The following is a 19,360-nucleotide window of genomic DNA, read 5'->3' as shown; positions in this document are numbered from 1 at the left end:
CCAGCACTCGGAACTGCTCCCTCCAAGCCAGTGGGGTGCGAGAGCGCAGATGACGGTTCGTGATGGCGTGTTGTGACGAGAGTTCGCCGAGACACCATATGCCGATCAAGAGTTCTCGTCGTGCTTTCCGGTTTGTGTAGGGGATTCTCCGGGAGCAGATGGAGGCCGACCTCGATGATTGATAAACCCAACGCCAGCAGACTCCGCTGTCTGGAGAATTGATCAACTGCGCCATCTTTCTAACAGCAAAAGCGGTGTCGCGGGTTCGTCGACTGTCTGGTCCTGTCTCACACTCATCTAACACAGCTAAATGCATCCCATCCCCTCCCCTACTTCCCTTTGTTTGAGTTACTGACACTGTAATGAGAATTACAATATCTTGCTTTTCTTTTTTTTATTTTATTTCGCTGACGCCCCAGAACAGGAAATCTGAAACCCTTCATCCTTTTGTCGGTCATAATGCGTTTCATTTCGATTAATGACGACTGTGGTGTTGGATTGTTCCAGTATCCATTATCTGATTTCAGTTGGATTTTAATATTAACAAAGGGGAACTCGTGTTGGCAGGCGATGTAGAATTTTGTAGAAAACTTGTCTTAGCATAGTTTTGAACATGCTAGAACCAGCACATGCCCACCTCAGACACTGTCAAAGTCTAGAACCAAGTTTACAGCTGTTAGTTGCTTGAAAGTTGGGGCGAAAATTGTAATTTCAGTGCGTGACATGCAGGCGTACTGGGGTAGAAGACAACTGGAGTGAACAGAAGGCGCCGTGGAGTCTGGCATCGTGGGCTGTCGCGTGACAGGGGCAAATGGAGGCGACCCATGATGCTTTAGGCGCTGGCAAAGGGGTGGTTTGTCTTGATTATCGCCTTCTTTCTCTCTCGCCACATCGCATGTCACCTCTTCAGTGCCGGTGGTGTCATCGACGACAGTGGACATCAGTCTGCGGTAGCGGCGATCCGGACGATCAAGTGTGACGTCATGAGAAGTATTTGATTGGTTGCCGTCACTTGGTGTAGTTTGTGTCCTCGCGGGGCGGAGGTGTGTATGTAAATTAAGAGGCGGATTTCTCCTTGCTCATCGGAAAAATCATCCATCATTTTCTATCTGCCATCACTCGGAGATGATGATGGCGGAGAAATAGTTACTCGGCGACAGAAACTGTCAGTGGAAGTTATGGACAACCGCCGGTGCTCACTGCCACTAAAAATATACATTTTTCGTTATCAGATTCTCCCACCATGCAGTGCGTGCCGTCATCAATCTGCTGCAGCCACTGCCCCAGGAAGGAATCGTATTTCCTCCAGTACCTTTGACCTTTGCTGGGAATGGCTGTTGTAATCATCTGCTTGGACTTGTGTGATTACGTATGCTCTCGTCTGTCTTATTTTAATGACACAACACATGTTTCCATAGCAGTACATTTACATGTTTCTTAGTTTTTTTTATTTCGAATTTTCAAATCAGACAAAAGATTGGTAGGTGCCTTGAAAGGCAAAACTTATCGCAATGATCACAACAATCACCTTTAAAGACAACATTTTATTGATATTTAAAATATGTGTACCAAGAGGGTCAAGGTGAAGGGTGACAGTCTCTCACATAAAGTGTAACTGTATTACATCATTTATATGAAGGCCATGCTGTTACTTTTCTATTGTATATTGACTTCGTGTCCAACGTATTTCGTCGCATTTATTTTGCCCTCGCGGCCCGAGCTTCAACAGTCTGCCAGCGGGTCGATGTAGAAGGAAAAAGCGAAATAGTACAAATGTAAAAAGGGTTTCACCCATGAAAAATTCAAAGAGTCAGGCGCCATCTTGTCTGCATTGGAAGCTGGCGTGCTGTGGTAAAGGTTAGCGCCAGAGAGTGTGTGTGTGAGTGTGTGTATGTGTGTGTTGTGGGCGGCCTTACGGCTGACCTTTATTTTCACCAGCAGTGAGGTCACATGAACTTACACAAAAGCGCCATTGGCTATGTCTTCGACCTTTGCAGTGATCGTCACCTGAATGTGAGGCCACGTGACCTGATACAAATAATAATAATCGTTTGTTCTCTCTTTTGTGTTCTGACGGAGTGTTGTCGGTGTGTGTGTTGGTGGAGGGGAGGGAGGAAACAGCTGGACAGCTTCAGAGAAGTGAAGGGTGGTGAGCTCTCATTTATCACGTGACAGCTAGTCACGACGACTAAAACAACGACAACGCTTCCTTCCCTCGGTAACCTTGGTGACAAAAGGCGTGAATCACGGCGTCTGCCAGGCGCTGTGACGTCATGGTCCTCTCTTTCTCGTATTGTAGCTCCAGACACCGTTATTACGACCTCTGCAGGACGCCCGCCACCCTTTAGCTTGCTAGCGTGTCGTTCATATGTTCATTCACTCCGCCATCCGTCCACCCCCACCCCACCCTCACATGTCCATTCACCCCTGTCAGGCGACTCCGGCTTCTTGAGTGTCTGGCGAGGGTCTGACGAGGCTACGGCTTCAGACGCCCGAGGAAAGACGGAGCTGATCAAAGGGAAGTCCGCCACCTGTCAAGATGACATCATCGGCGCCGTCGCTCTTGCGGCCGCTGCAAGATTTGCAGCCATTGTTCTTCGTCCCAGAACGAGACACGAGTCAAAACATAATTGGCAAACTGCATCTCTGGACTAGACCGTCTGCCAGGCTCCTTGAGTCACGGGTCAGGCAAACAAGCCATGTGTGGACCTGTGTCACTGGCGACACTGCCTTGGTGCGCTTGGTGACCTCGGTAGCCATTGATGATATCCTCGCGCTTGACCAGTGAAACGCTCTAACGTCCATTTCTGGAGCATTTTTGTTCTTGAAATAAGGTTTCAGGATAGATAATAAGGAACAGCAACTTTCGTTGACGTGTGTATGCCATGTCAAGCTGCTCGAAATGAAGATTGTGCGCCATTGAGAAGGATTTATTGGAGCTGGTTTGAAGGATTCTCTGTGGTAGATGTTTACATCATGGGGAAGGATTATCTTTGATGGATTTTTGCGTCGTAGGCGTGGATTCTGGGACAGAATGTTACATCATTCGTTAACAGATTTTCGTCGTGGGAAAAAATCTCTTTTTCTTTTCGTTTTATTCAGTCACTGTGATTCGTTATGTCTGCGGTTCGCGTTGTCATTCTCTCGACAAAATTCCACGTCCTCTCGAGGGCTTTGCTGTTCGAAAAAAACCTGCTTGAAATACCATTTAATGTTTGTAGGCTCTAGTTTTGAAGACATCAACGAGCATTTCGACATCCAAGTCCTTGTTTTTCGTTCTGTAACTGTTCCTGATCAAGATCCATCTGTCTTGTGAAGGAAACCTCATGTTTGAAGAGCCCAACCACACTGCTCCCAGTGCACATCGGGTCGGCCAAGATAGCAAGCATCCACCCTGCCATACTGTACTTCATCGGCAAAAAGAGAGAGCTTGCTACATGGGTAATCTTTATCGCAGGCAGAGATGCTACTTTCTGGCCTTCTAAAGCAACTGTGACTCCGGCACGAGTCCCCCAATGCACCCTCCCACTCGGGTGCTGTGCGTGAGGCGCTCGCTGTGTGTCTTGTCAGGTGAAGTCGGTCTGGCAGTTATTGCACTCAGCTGGTAGAGCAAACGGTGATTAGTGAAAAATGAAGAGGATGTCTATTATCAAACGTATCTCGCAGTCCAGCTGTGATGTGCTGAACAGCGAGGACCCAGCTGTCTTGTATATCCAGCTGTGCAGGTAACATTTTGACACCAAGATTACCTCCAGTGCCCACAAACGAACTCGGATCTCCTCCTGTCTCTACAAAAACTGAACCACAACAGCCTGGCTTTATTGGCAGTAGCTGCAGGTTCTACAGAATCCTCCAGAATCTTCTTGTTCAGACTTGGAAGGTGAAGAGAGCTTATTTTGTCCGTGTAGCTACTGTGGTGTGAAGGGAGATAATTGTCTCCGTGCACCCACCATGGTAGTCTACTGTGAACGAAGGAAGAAAGGAGTATGGATGCGATGTTGACCAACCATCGGCCTAGTGACCTGACCTGAGGTGTAATCGCAGGGAACCATGGTCATCAGCTGTAGCTGGACAATACCGTAAATCGAGAGGCTGCACGCACTTCCCAACATTTCCCGTGGTTCCCCAGGTCTTCTATTCTTAACGGTTTTGGTGGCAGTTTTAAGGCCAATAAACACAACATTTTAAATGAAGAGCATTTCTTTTTTTAATGGTCGGAGGATTTTATTTTCAGACGGAGCCCATGTACCCTTGCTAGGAGGAGGGGCTGTGTGTCCAAGTAATCATGTTAGATGGCCGTTGGCGTTAAGTTTCTAGCTCAATACACTGCGGGTGGCTGGCTGTGTACCCGCCACTAGTCACGGTTGAAACAATAGTTATCGGCTTCGTTTTCCATTTTTATCGTCTTTACACACAATGCCAGCCTTAAACATTACCTCCCCTTTTTAGTCCTGTTCTTGTATCCCATTTCTCACCTCCCTCTTCCACCGAGTCATGTGATCGCCGGAACGCTTTTCAATTGAAAATAGATGTATATGTGTATTCTTATCCTCCACGTAGGTGTCAATAAAAGTAATGTCAACCCGAGATCTCAGAAGCTATTTCTGATGATAGTTGTCCTTCGCGCAGTAGGCAGCAAGCAAAAGAACGATTACTCTTTTAGTTCAAGAAGAAGAAGAAAGAAGAAGAGTTCGTCCTCTCCCAAGATTGCAATCATTTCCCTGCTTCGTGTGTGGCGCCACCATTTGATGGCCAGCGTAAATTTTTTCTGTGAACAGTTTATTTCTGACCTGTTTGTTCCCCTTTGTATTTTTTTACGACGAAACTTTTTGCTGTAAACTTGTATTTGTTTTTGTTTGTTATTTGTTTTTGTTTTTGGTTTTTGTTTTGTCTGTTGTACGATTTTTGTGTAGCCCTGCTATGTGAGGGATCGTGTGCTGACAGGTGATGGCGATTGCTGACAACAACTTCTACTCATCATGCTCCCCATTTTTCGGTCCAAACAGTCATTTGCTGCTCTTGGGGTGACAGAAATACAGGGGTGGCGGGATGGCCGGTTCCCCACCAGTCTGTGCTGTAAACACCGTTCACGAGAGACCAGCAAGGTGCGGGCTGTCTGCTGCTGGCGATAAACAAGGTGTCGTAAATCCTCCAGCCAAGTGAAGGAGGATGTTAGGGGTTATCAGCAACCCATAAGCCACATCAAAGTGTAGAGAAAAAGACTCGTTGACTGACAGATAATAAAACTACAGCTTTATAGTCCAGTCATCGTGTGGGCCGCATCCTTCACTCCCCACCCCGCCCTCTCTCAGAGCTCGGAGGTAGTCACACAGCTTAGAACTCTCATTCTTTCTTTCTCTCTCTCTCTGTGGGTGTGTATGCGTTTCAAGGTGGGTACAGGGTTGGTCTCAGATTTATTAGGAAGGTTTTTTGGAATATTTTGAAAATAATTCTCTTTCGAAACACGAAAATTGTGTAAGGTAATACTTTTCTTTTAACATCACATCTTTGTCTCTCAAACCTTCTGACTTCAATAAGTAGATTGGGACAGGAGGTCTTCTGGCAAATTAAGTATTTTGAAGATCTAGGGAATTCTGGTTTAAATGTCGGGTTGAAAATCGATCAAAGCAGCTTGTAATTACATTTGAACGAGCGAGGGCGAGGGGCTGGCGATTGATTGCGATCTGATCGCCTGCAGTGTCGAGCGCTAGGGGAGATCACAGCTCCGGTGTCCAGTTTTTCTCGCTCATTTATCTTCCCGGCTCTGTGGTGCTTCAGCCACACGCGCACTGACGGTAACTCTAGATACCTTCTGCCATCTTGTTTTCCCGCCCACATTGTGCTTAATGCAGTCTTCAGTACTTTCAGGCTTTCTTTTAGTCAAAAACATATCTTCTCATTTTCTGTTGAAGAAGACTGTGAAGAAGAAAAAAAAAGCGATGAAAAATATGTTGACTGTAGAGGAAAGATAAAGTGGACTGGATATCAACTACTCCCTGACATTTATGGGGAGGCCATCCTTTGTCTTCCGGTTTCACCTTTGCTCGCAGCATATAGAAAAGTTAATGAATATGGTGGGTATGGAAGAAGCACAGTCGTTAAGTTGTCTTTCTGCACGAGCGTTGCCCTGGCGCCAAAGAAGCCGTTGGTCTCGTTGACATCCTTGGTCACTGAAATCTTCCTGCAGCTCTGTGGTCCCACTGACCTCTCTTGTTGTCAGGTGTCTGTTCTCAACCCTCGGCGACTTCAATTCCTTGTGACCGATGTTACAGACCGCAGGTAATGCTCTCTATTGTGAGAAAAGGCTTTTCACAACTGAAACCCTCGCCAACCTACCTGCTGTAAGTGTGTCGCCTCTGGGATGGAGTGAATGGAGAGGAGGGACTGAGAGGGTTAGAAAGCCGAACCTAGTCATTAAATCTCCGTATTCCTCGGCGATCTATACTGTCTTCCTCCCTGCGACCTGGTGTCACTTTCAGGCGACCTGGCGTTTGGCCTCAAGCAGTCCAGCGGTCGATACCCGGGTTTCTTTGTGAATTAGTGAATTAGTCTCCACAGGTTCTCCCTCAGAACGAGGCTGGCTGTGCGATTGTAAAGGGACTGAACTCATAGGGAGGTGTGGTGGAGAACTGACTCCGCTGGATGTAACGATGGTCACGGGAAAGGAGGGTTAACTGGAACTCATGGCGACTCTACCGGAACTCACGGTGGCTCCGCCTGCGTCGTTGCCCATCACAAGGGCAGGCAACTATCGTGCGCGCTCCGACTGTGGACACGCGCACCGAGCGGTGGGTTATCAGATGGAACAAGATATGGCCTCCGTGTTTTATGGCATCAGGCTGAAACAAACCAATCAATTTGCGCCGCATGGCTGGATTAGACGGCTGGGTGGCCTGATGGCACAGTGGTGAAACACTCGCTCATCATCACTGCCGGAGGTGGAGGCAAAGGACGAGGGTAGGGTCCTGGGGTCAGATCGGGTCTCGAGATACCCATAGTTCTCGCTGCCGATGTTCCCTCCGCATATTGGACACAACCACAGGGAAACATCGGGGCTGTACACGGTATAGTGCTGCATAGTGTCTCGGGTGACGACGACCGCTAGTACATCCTGTGACTAGTCAGCTTGGCGAGGGCATAGAGACAGAGGCCGAGACAGAGACGTGGAAAGAATCTGAGGCCAAACGAGAGACAGAGAGATTTTACATAGTCCCAAGGCTTAAGTATTCTAACCATCAAAGGCATTGAAAGATGTCAGCTTCTATAGCGATCCCTAGAGAGAAAGAGAGAATTCAAGTGAGACCAAAGGTGGAGGAAGAGAGATTTCAGTGAGACCTCCGGCCTATAGAGAGATCTCAGACTCAAACTAGACAGAGACATTAGTGGATTAGAGAGATATCAGACAGGCTACACAGGGAGACTCGCAGACATCAAAGGCCTACAGAGGATCGAAGGAAACTAGAGAGAGATTTGAGAGAGACTTGAGGTGTAGTGAGATGTCAGACAAGTCGAGAGAAATGACATAGACCTTGGGAGAGATAACAGAGAGACCAAAAGCCTGGTGGCTGGACATTAGTCTGTGGCCGGACGATCTGGTTTAGATGACTGAGAGCACTGTCAGCCAACTGTGGGCCACCAAAGACTCAGTACCCAGTCTCTCCGTTCCTCTTTCTAGTTCCGGTGGAGAGGACGGAAGTTCCTAAGGAGAATTTTCATTAAAATTCTTGCTCTCAGTTGTCGGTTGTGCTATTTAATCAAATACCTTGCGTTGGTTTGGTTTTTTTTTTTTTTTCATTATCTACAACCCATCCGCACTTAGCCGACCGTGGACTCCGCAGACGACCATGCTTTGTTTTCTCACAGTGTGGTGTCCTCGGTGCCTCGTGCAGTCAGTTGGCTAACTTCTACTTGTCGTCTGTGTAATTCACACCTGAATTATTCTGGATTTTAATGTACACAGGACATCGCGAAGTTCATTCAGTCAACTACAACATGCATTTTATTCGTTTAGATTGAGACAAAGTATGACACACACATTGTGTACAGACGGAAATGGCATTGTGGGCCGACTAGTCATCACACATTCACATGGGAGGCGCGCGCGAAGTGGTGGGTCGAGGTCTGGGTGACTAAAATGGGATGGATGGATGGTTTCGAAACGACTTCATCTAACCATAGCAAAGTCGTTAAATTTCAAAACTGTATTTTCTGTAACCAGCCAGGCCGCTTTAGTGTTGCATGGAGTATACAGCTTAACTGACAACACAAGGGATGTCACGACTAACGAGGGTCTCAGTCCAGTCTAGTGGCTACATCTTTTATTACCTCATGTCCCGAGGAATTTTCTCCGATCTTGAGAAGGGCTTTGGACCAGTTACTGTGGGTGTTTCTAGCTGCTCTGGGATTTCTTTCGTTTTTCTGTCTCTAGCTCTTGGTTCACTTCCCGTTCCTCTTGTGAGCACATTGAATTCTCATCCTTGTCTAGAAGCATCAACCTGACATTGCTGACATTAGTTTAAACTTCAAAGACAGCACACAAAATGTTCTCAGGTTCCACCATAGTGTGCGGTCATGATCGCCACGTGAAGTCTGAGGTCACAGGTCATAACCGCCCCGTTATCAACTGTCATAGTCCCTAGACGCTCAGCGCTGAGGTAACTCCGGACAGTGTTACATCACTTGTCTCCCCGCGCATGCTCTAGCTCCCCCTAGACCACTAGATGGCGCACTGCTGCTTATGCGGACAGTCCACCTGTCGACCGCGTGACTCATCCCACCCGATCACAGCCAGACGGCGCTGCTATGCCACCCGATGCAGCGCGCTGCACGCTGACGTGCCGGGTACTGTCCCGCACCCCGTGTTTACAAGTCTCGTATTTTCCACGGAAAGCTGAGGCGGCGGCAAGGCAGAGCGGCCTCCTCCTCCATGGCTGCATGATTCATAAGACCGTTACATGAAGTTTTGTTGACACAGCCAACGGTCTCCGTGTAGCGCGTGCGAATGACAGTTATCCGTGTGTGCGGGCGCGTGCATGTTTGTGTGTTTGTTTGTGCGCGCGTGAGGATATGTGGGGAGATGTATGAGCGGGCATGTTTGTGTTTGTGGATTTTATCGTTGATGAACGTGATGACTAATGTTTTTATGATTGAATGAAAGTAAGAAAAGTTACGATTTATCTCTCCTTCTCTCTCACACACACACTAAGTTGGAATTAAGTACGGATTATTTTAATTGCTTAGTCTTGCGTCCCCCTTTAAGAGTATTATATATCTATACACTTATATTGTTTTTATGTAACTGCCATTTGTTGTGAATTAACGAGCAGAATTGTGCAGACGAAAACATCAGTAGATGATCGGAACTTCAGCCTTTTATTCAAAATATTACTTGGCTTCTTGAAGTGGAATGCACACAGCGATCTGTGTTATCTTTCGTTGCTATGGTTACTCTCCTGCTTTTCAAGATTTGCTCTGTGTGGCGACAGTGCCAGTGGGCCACTGTTAGTAAAGCCGTGTGGAGAGGTGTTGTCAGCTTTGTGAAGAGGTGGTGTTAGAGAGGGTGAGGGGAGCAGCAACACAGTTATTAACCGTAGTCTGGCTTTTCACACCTGTCTCAGGTGCACCCGGCAACGAGCTGGGCAGCGTGTGCTTTAATGACGAGAGTTAACGGAGAACAAAGGAGAGGAGGTCTCGGTGTCCTGGCCCTGCCGCTTGCCGCTCCACTTCCCTCTCGCTCCCCCTCATAACGTCTTCCGGCTTTTGACCCCGTCCGACCTCCGGAAATATTTCATTCACGCATTCAACGTCGTCTAGGCCGTGGAAACCTCGCGCTGAGAGTCGCTCATGTTTGTGGACCTGCTTCACCTTGGAGAATGAGCTCAAGCCTCACGCCTGAGTAGCTGGCACGTGATACCCACAGTCGTTGACACCTTTTTCAAATGATTTCAAAACCACGCGTGCGTGAAGGAGTGCGCACGTGAGTGGATGCAGTAATCATAATCGCTGTCGGTCATAAAGTTCTGCACGGGCATCATTTGGCATATTGCCAGTGAGTCACGTGTTCTTATCCTTTTACATTCCTTTCAGTATCAGTTCCTGGCATGTGTCCTCGCTCTCAAAACTTATCCTAATTGGTTCTCAAAAGACTAAATTTCATTTCTTAATTTGCTCAAAGCTGAATCATCAAAGATGGTGGCCTACACACGTGACTGATGTTACAGAAGACGTTTTTCTAAGTTTAGTGACACCAGTACAAGAAGCTGCAATGAAAATCGGCATTGTGTTTTGTTCTCGTGCAGACTGCGCGCGACGTACATGCGTGTGTGCATGCGCAGATCCTTCAGCGCTCGGGTCCACGTGGGAGTGGAGGTACACGCGGAGGTACTTGTCGGGGTCCACAGAAGGAAAACTCCTCCTCCTGTCTGGGGTTTCGTCAGCATTCATTGAAAGAACTCGGTTTCCAAACCCAACTTTTTTTTTACTTCGACAGCCGTCTGATAGATTCTGTGTCAACACAAACGGCTTCTGGCGCATTAGCTCGGCGGCTAATTTGATGGCGTTGGAAGTCGTTAAAACTCCGACAGCTTTCTACCGCATGGGAGTCCTGTCAGAGGTGCTGCCTTCCCATTCGCTGTGAGTGTTGAGAGTAAATAAACAGATTGTTATGTGATGCCTTTGACTAGGCCGTCAAGGTGTTGCATGAACGCGGCTGTAGACAGACTTCAGGTTTAGCGGCAGTAGACAGACTAACGACAGGTTTAACGGCAGTAGACAGACTAAAGGCTGTAGACAGACGTCAGGTTTAACGGCAGTAGACAGACTAACGACAGGTTTAACGGCAGTAGACAGACTAAAGGCTGTAGACAGACGTCAGGTTTAACGGCAGTAGACAGACTAACGACAGGTTTAACGGGATGAAACTTGAACCAAATATGTCAGTTGAGCACATGGATGAGCTTTTGTCTTATGTTACTCTCTCTATTTCGATCTCTATCTCTTTCATTCAGTGTCATTTTTATTTTTAATTATCTGATCATAGCTATCCAGTCCACTACCTCCACTGAATGATTTAGAAGCTAGAGAAGTGCTAGTGCGCTCCCCTGATAGAACTGTGTGAAGGAAGGTGAAACCTCGAGCTAACACTAACTTTGCTCGCCAACCCTCGCTACCCGCACTTACCACCGCTCAGTTGAAAACGGCGGCCATGTTACCTCCGGTTATGAAAACATTTCAACTCGTCTTTATTCCTGCTGCCATCCTGTCGTTAAAGCTGCTTAAAGTAATTATAAGCCATGAAGTTGTAACAGAAATGTGGAGTTGAGAGTTAAATCGTTTAAAAGCTGGTTTTACTTGTCGTTAAACTGCTGCAAGATGGAGCAAACTGTTGAACCGCACACATCACAGTCTACATCACACCGCTGTGAAGTTTGTGAATGTTGGGAGAAGTCTGAGACAGTGTGGAGTGAGAAAACAGACCCACCCACGGTCTGCAGGAAGATGCAGGCTTGTGAGAAATGGCTTCAGGTGGCGCTACTAGTCAGCCACACAACAGGTCGTAGGTCAAGATCTTCACCGTGGTCACCATTTCAGTTTGTTCGTTTGTTTATTTATTCAATCATTCATTCAGGAGTACATGGCTGATTTGTTTCACTGTTTCGTAATCCTTTAACAAGGATTGTTTGTGAGCTTTGCAGGAGAGCCACGAAAGGTTGTTTGTTGTTATGTTTATTGTGTGACAGTAACAGCGCGTGTAGATGGAAATGTAGGCAAGTACATTTGTTTCTTTGATGAAAACATCTACAGCAAGGGGTGGGCAACTTCCGGCCTTCTGGAATTGTGGTGACTTCCAAGCACGGCAGTGCAGGGCAGTGTTGATACACCATAGCGAAACCACCGCAGACTAGTCAGTTGATAATTAATGATGTTATGATCATAATTAACGATGTTATGATCGTAATTAATGATGTTATGATCGTAATTAATGATGTTATGGTCGTAATTAATGATGTTATGATCGTAATTAATGATGTTATGACCATCAATGTGGCTTTTGGAGGGAACATATCTACAGCATCGCTGCACTGTTGTAACCTCTCAAGCTTATCAGGACAGCATCGCTAAAGTTAAAACCGTCTGTCATCGAGGTTAAAGGGCGGAAGCAACATAATCCTGTGATGAGCGAGAACGAGGGGGGAGTGGTGGAATGTTCGAGAACACGACCGTCGTCTGCGCTCAACTTAATAAGAAGAAAGCAATTGGGGTTTGCAACAGCAAAACCTAATGACAGCTTTCTCGCAAAGCCAGCGTCGGATTTTCATAAAAAATATGGAGAGGTTGGGGACAGGAAGAAAAATGCCTTCAGTTAACCGGTGAGGTCAGAAATTTAGATCCTTAAAAAGAGAAAAAAGAAAGAAAAGTTTAACATTCGCCGTCGTCGCAAATGTTTGTACTTAGCGAACCCTCCTTTACTCTCGTCCTCCAACCTTACCGTTCGTTGTACAGTTAAAGTCAGTCGCTGTAGAGTCTCAGTGACTGCTGTGACACAAGATAGTGTCAGTGACTGCTGTGACACGAGGTAGTGTCAGTGACTACTGTGACACGAGGTAGCCTCAGTGACTGCTGTGACACTTGCTGGAAGAAAAGCTACACAGTGTCAAAGATGGTCGCAAACTACTACAACGACCACAGCATAGGGAGGAAGTGTCAATGATTGTCTCCGACACAAAAATCAGTGCTCATCGACCGGTTCCGATGAGTCATCAGAAGCACAGTCTCCCCCCATCCCCCACTCTGCACGACAACCCTCCTTTCCTCTCGTCCTTCCCAGGATTTCTGTCCCTCCCTCCAACGCCCACCCACCACCGGTCCTTCTCCATCGTGTTTTAATCCTCCTGCTTTTGGCTTGGAAGTCCCCGTCAAAGAGGATTCTGGTATTGTGAGAGCAAGACACGTTAGCGACTCAACTGTTCGCCAACAAGTTCGCCCTCGGTGCCGTATGGTCAGTCTCAAACTCAGTGCCCTTGTCAGCGACACGTCAGCGTAAGAAATGTTGGGATGACAAAGATTGAACTTGGAGACAACTGAGGTGTTGTTGTTTATTGCAATAAGATGAGACACACTGCTCGTTTTCTGTCTCTACTTCATGGTTGTCGGCGAAAGACACCTGGTTCAAGAACCCATGTTCATCCTCTCACATCATCTGCGCATGTCTGTGTGGGGGTGGTGGTGGGGTAACGGCTCCTCGAGGCACTATTCGTTACCTAAGTTTTCGTCACAGGATGTGGGTGGTCGCTGACTGACACCGGAAGTCATTAACCTGCATGATGGCCGTAGGGATGGCTTCGTCATCACACCGCCCTCGACATTCCCCACCACCACCACCACAACCATTGACTTCATGCTTCAACCCATAACTGGAAATAATTTCGTGCTCGCATTTCTGATTGAAGTGGTAATGAGTCATGGTCTGCTGAGCTCGTGGTCGGACTTATTGACTGATTGATGGACGGATCGATGTATGTGGCGGGGAAGGGGTGTGATTTGGTGTAGGCATTGAAGAGTGATGATTGATAATTTATACGGTTAGTCTCTCCCTTTCTCACCCACAATGCCTTGCTCCTTAGTGGCGCGCGCTGTCAGCTGAGGGTAGCGTGGTGGCAGAAGGGAGATGGAGCTGGCTGTGACCCCGGGTGGCTGTTCCACCATGGCTACAAGCCTGTACATTCTTGTTGTTGTTTTTAGCCTGCTGCATGCTCATGCTAAAGTGCACTTTGTTGATGGATGGCAGGAAACACGATAAAATGTGCAGTTAAAGCAACAGACTTGGGTTTAAAAACTGACAACCGATGTATTGATATGCCGGGTACCTGTCAGATAGTCGTGTGTTTAAACGCAAGTCTGTGGCATAAGTAAACAAAAATAAATAAAATTAAAAAACACTCTTATTTGAAATGTACTATAAAGGATAAAATAATGTGTTCCTTAGGTATCGAGATTTTTTTCCATACATAAAACTTAAACTATAAAAGCGCGAGAGGCACTCGTGGAACTTGAAACACTCCGGAGCTCATTACACTTTTATTTGTGTTATTTATATGAAAGAATACCCCGATACCTAAGGAACAAATTATTTTAACCTTTCGAGTACATTTAAATAAAAGTGTGTTTTAAAATAATTTCATACTTATTTTATTCTTTTTCGTCTTTTTGAATATTTTTATCGTTTTTTTTTTTTACTTTATGAATTTTGTTTTCTTCTTTAATTCAATCTGAACTATATAGAACTTATTAATATTAAATGATGAATAAATTTGTCATCATTCTAATTCTCAATATAGTTTTCTTCGTAAGAACGTCAATTTCAGAAGAAAATGTGATGAGTTTGATACATTCTTGATATTGTGATACCTGCCTCTAGTCCTGTAACATTTACTACCATCGCTTGACATCTTCACAAACTTGTTAGTTGTCTAAGGGTTTGGCTTTTTTCCTTTTTTTAAATGCAACCATCCAAGGAAAGGAATTGCTGCATGCGAAAGTGGAATCAAGTCTGTCGAGTTTCATTTTTTGAAATTTGACTATTCTGAAGAAGAAAAGTTTTTTTAGATAATTTTATTACTTGTGGGCTGCTGGAAATGATTTAATATCGCATTGTCACCGAAATGAGTAAATGGTGAAAATTTCAGACCTCTAGGACGATGAGAAAAATCGATTACAAAATTCCAAGAGGACAGACAGACATAGTGAAGTAAATAAAAGTGTGTGAAGACATAAAGATATGAGTACAGACCTATATATAGACCTACATGTCTATCTTTCCCGTTACTGGCAGCATGGTGCATCCTTGAAGTCACGTGATTGTTCTAAATCCTCCTAACACACTCTGTTATCTGCAGATGTTGCTTCGATAAACACATCATTGGAATTATTTTCCTACGGCCAGGCAATACCTGGAAAGATTCTATTTTAAAAAATTCGTTATTCTAAACGAGGGCGGGACTGATTCACGAGACCAGGACGCACCGCCCCATACCCCACTCCCAGCTAATGCCAGTCTGACTGATGTACCCTGGTGCATCAGACCGATTAATCATCGCTATGGTCGTCTGGAATCATCGACCAGCCACAGCAGCTCTTTTCCTCCCGATCATGTCTACCAGTTTTAAACGTTTATCCTTGGCCACTGGCCAGCTGGGGCGATAGTATCACGTGGCCCTCCCACTTCACCTGCAGCGCTTTTCCTCCTCTTCCTCCCCCTCCTCCTCCTCATCATCCCATCCCTTGCTCCATTGTTCCCCACCCCCTTCTGCCCCCGCCACCCAACGAACTGTTGTTCGGGAACGTGACCTGTTGCTGTCCCTCGTAAAGCTGACTGCGCGTGCGCTTGAGAGGGGAGGTGAGGGGAGGTCCGCGCGGCACGACCATCTCTTGGTGCCGGTGGTACAGTCAAGTGCCTCCCAGTGGGTTTGCCGGCCCATTGAGGTTGTGACCTTTAGCACGCACGTCCCGCCGCAGCAACAGCAGCATCGCTCTCAAGCGACAGCAACAACCGCAGCCTCGCGGACCCCGTTGTCGTGCAGGCTCGTGGTGGTCGTGACCAGGCTTCACTCTGCTGCTTGACATCAACATAAACCCTCTGTCATGTCCGCGGGCAGCCGCTCTGTAAACTCCCATGACCCCACAGAGCGAGGAGGATTCAGCCGTTTACCGGTGCTCTCCCTGATGTATATATCTAGGGTCGTCTGCTGGCTTACCTTCTAACGGCCGCGCTGATCTTGAAGGGGTGGGTGGTGGGGATCCTCCATGTATGTGTCAATTGAAATGTGAAAGTGGTTTTCCGCAGCACCCAGCGGGAGGGAAGGTTAAATCCCTCTACAGGCAAGTTTGCTTTGAAAACCTCCCGCCTGCTGCATCGTGCTGTGCAGCATTTTCTTGTCCTCCACACGTTCAGCTTCTCTCATTTGCATACGGGTGTCCACCATGTGCCTGAGGACTTGAGGCCAAGATTACCGGAAAAGGCTTCGGCGGTAGGTTCCCCATACATGCGACCACGTGTCAGGTTTATCGTCCTCTCATGAAAATGAAACTATGAAGATTAAAAAAAAAATAAAAACAGGAAAAATCGAGCGAGGGGTTGTTTGTAAAGTTTCCTTCGGCATGTTTGGGCCACACGTGCTCAGCACGAGCAATAGTCGGTAGAAAAGTCTGTAGAAAACTCTGTGCTTCTGGACTACATCCATCGCGTTCATTTCTAACATCGTTAGTGATATCATCTGACGAGGAATTGTTATGAATGTGGGAGATACGAGGCAGTAATTTGATCAATCGTTGGTAGGGTTGCGGCGAGACACGAGGTCAGGGGCAGGCAGTGAAGAAAGTTAAAATGAGCAAGTCAGGGGGAATTAATTCTTATAATCAGAGTGGTTGGGGTGGTGAGATGCTATTTTATCTCCTGGTAAACACAGCCGTTATCACCGATATCGCTGATTTACCGGCCCGGGGTGTAATCATTGTCTGCAAGTCAGTGCACGCAAAAATCGATCCTTCACCAGCACGCGTTACGGACGGAAGACAAAAAAAGGAGAGATAGAAAGAGAAACGAGAAAGAACTATTTCCAAACAGAAGCTATTCCTGTACCTAGTTTCATGAGCGGTCATCGGTCGATTTGACCATGTATCGATTTCCTCCAAGTTGATTCCAGCACGCACGAATCCACTCGCCCACAGCCACGAATCGATTCGACCACCGATTACAGAGGTAGTTCCTTTTTCAAATTATTCGTCTGCGGACACGCACGCGCACAAACGAACGAAACAGAGGACAGAGCGGGTCGCTAGAGGGTTGCTCTCACCACACGGTGCTCTAGTGGCGGCGGAAGGGAAGAAGAGAGAAGCCCAAACATCATCCGCAGGTGTCACGATTCTTACATGTAAATATTTTGATTTTACGTTCAAACACAATGATAACGGTCAAATACTACGCTGGTTACTTGTAGGGACAAAGTCATTCTGCATGTTCCCCACCATTTGCGCTGCCGTGAATCCACGTTGCCCAGGCAACCTTTTCCAGCTGATCGCAGTTGTGACCATACATTGTCCGGAGGCAACGTGAGCATTGACGGCACCTTGCTCTTCACATCATCTTCAGCGTCGGTGGCTGCTCGAGAGCTGGCGAGGGTACTCCGGTGTCCGTGTGTCTACACAACCAGCCAGACTCACATCACAAGGAGGGTGTTGAATGCGCCGACTGTTGACATTTTACCACAGGTTCCAAGCCCTGGACTGGACGGGGGGAGATTGATGAGTTTTTCGTGCGGAAATACATGAAGTGCCTGACACAAGGGACGTTTTCGACACATCACGGAAATGTAAACTTCGTGAGACAGATTATTGTGGCCATGCTTACCAGCCTCGCTTCCAACTCGACTTTGTTTTCTGCTAGCGCGAAGTGAAGGAAGGGGGAAAGAATGGGGAATCTGCAGAGTAAACGATTTACTTTGTCTTCGTAGGACGGATTTAGGAAACGCTGAAGTAGTTGAGCGAGAGTTGAGAAAACACGTGTTCCTTGCCTGCAGATGCGCATCAGAATTAACATAATTCTTGCAATTAAAAGTGGGGATGGACTAGTTTTAATACAAAAGAAATCGCGAGGAATAAAAAGCTTCAAAGAGAGTCGACGTCGAAATTAAAAATGGCGGATACAAAGATGATTTTGTTACATATAAACCTTGAAAACTGTCTCTGGTCTCGCGCTGGGGGCGTTACCGCCATTAAGTGGTGATGTTTTCTGTGACTAAGAACACATTTTATAGCTTCAATCTCCTCCCATGTTATTACACTGAAAACACGTATAAAAGGATCTGGCGTGGAAGGATATCTATTTCTAGGTTTATAAAGGTGTGGGCCATAATGTGGCGGCGCTGCTACAACAACGTCGTTAGCCCTCGGTAAAACGAAGGAAATAAAGAGAAACCGAATTAGAAAAAATGGCGAGCATCAAGTTTCAGTCCGCGTGTGTAGAGGGGCTGTGGAAGTCGTGTGTGGCGACTGTATGTTTGTATGCGTGTGTAGAGTGGTGTAGTGTGGGTGCACGTGCATGTGTGTGTGAGAAAGAAACAAATTATTGTAGAGGTGAACACCCCTTACTGTAGTTGAATGGTTAACGACACATCTCCCACATACATAAGTAAGTCACCCACACTGTATCAAAACTGATTTAATTTCTGTGAAATGGATCCGTTTGTAGACAAGATTTCCAGAAAAGACGTTAGTAATATTTTTATCTCGGTATCTTAATAAGTTTTAACGGAGCGGAAGGCCAAATACTGATGTGAGCAGTTACTCCCACGCTTGCTCTCGACTCACAACAGTCAGTTGTCACTTGCAATTTTTCAAATCCGGAACTCTTGATCCGTCTGGAGTGCCACAAATGCATCATGTGCTCGTCGGAGAGTCGGCATTGAAATAGGAACCAACTTCAAGGAGTGAAACGAGGGTTTTTCGCTCGTTGACAGGGAGATAGCTGCCCGCATGACAGTCGCTTGCATGCCACGAGGCTCTGACGAGAGCTCACGTGCCGTCTGGCGCTCGGCTCCACGATGTGGCTCGCGGCAAACACTGGCACTGGTCTGGGAAAACGTCAAGATCGTCATCTAGAGGCGGTGAGGACGATAAACTAAACAGCTGGAGAACTGTCACATCGATCTATCATGTCGACCATTAACCCTTTTTTCCCTCCCACTCTCCGTCACTGCGCGTGTGCGCGGTTGCTCCGATGATCTGAGAAGCAGATGCTGGGCTGCTCGCTTTCCGGGGCTGTCCTTGTCGCCTTCATTCACTCCAACTCCAGGCTGGCTCCGTGCGGTTTGTTTCCCATGCAAGAAAAATAACTGCTCCAAGAAACAAGATGGGGATGATGGCTGGGCCTTTGAGTGGGGTTCAATATTTGAATTATTTCCATTATTCTTTACTCACATCAGGTATCATCAACAACGCACGTGCATGCAGTTTTTCTTCATGTTATTGTTGTTGTTGTTATTATTATTATTGTCACTTTACGTCAGTGATGTCGCTAGACTGCCCTAGCTTTGCAGTCAAGGATCATCATCGTCATTATTATTTTTGTTGGACTTTTCTTCTTTTTTTTTTTTTGAGGGGGAGGGGGACTTTTGCACTAATGGCTCCGTTTGACTGCCATAACCTTACGCTCTACATTCATCAGCGCTCGTGGATGGCACCACCACACATCCGCGGGCCAGGGAAGGGAAGGAGGAAGGGGAGGTTATTACGCAGACGTCAAGGGGAGGGAAGGCAAGGCAAGGTAGGCGCACACTCCAAAAGAAAGTCATGAATGTCGCGGCCG

The 19,360-nt window shown here is 46.8% G+C and overlaps 1 protein-coding gene across 4 annotated transcripts in view; it reads left to right on the top strand.

Annotated features, from left to right (window-relative positions):
• Positions 1-19,360, top strand: part of LOC112562159 (hillarin-like) — a 71,767-nt gene that overhangs the window by 38,541 nt on the left and 13,866 nt on the right. The window lies entirely within an intron of this gene.

Source organism: Pomacea canaliculata, linkage group LG4 (assembly GCF_003073045.1).
Source record: "Pomacea canaliculata isolate SZHN2017 linkage group LG4, ASM307304v1, whole genome shotgun sequence".
NCBI classification, from domain to species: domain Eukaryota; kingdom Metazoa; phylum Mollusca; class Gastropoda; order Architaenioglossa; family Ampullariidae; genus Pomacea; species Pomacea canaliculata.
This window is presented reverse-complemented; position numbering and strand designations above follow the sequence as displayed.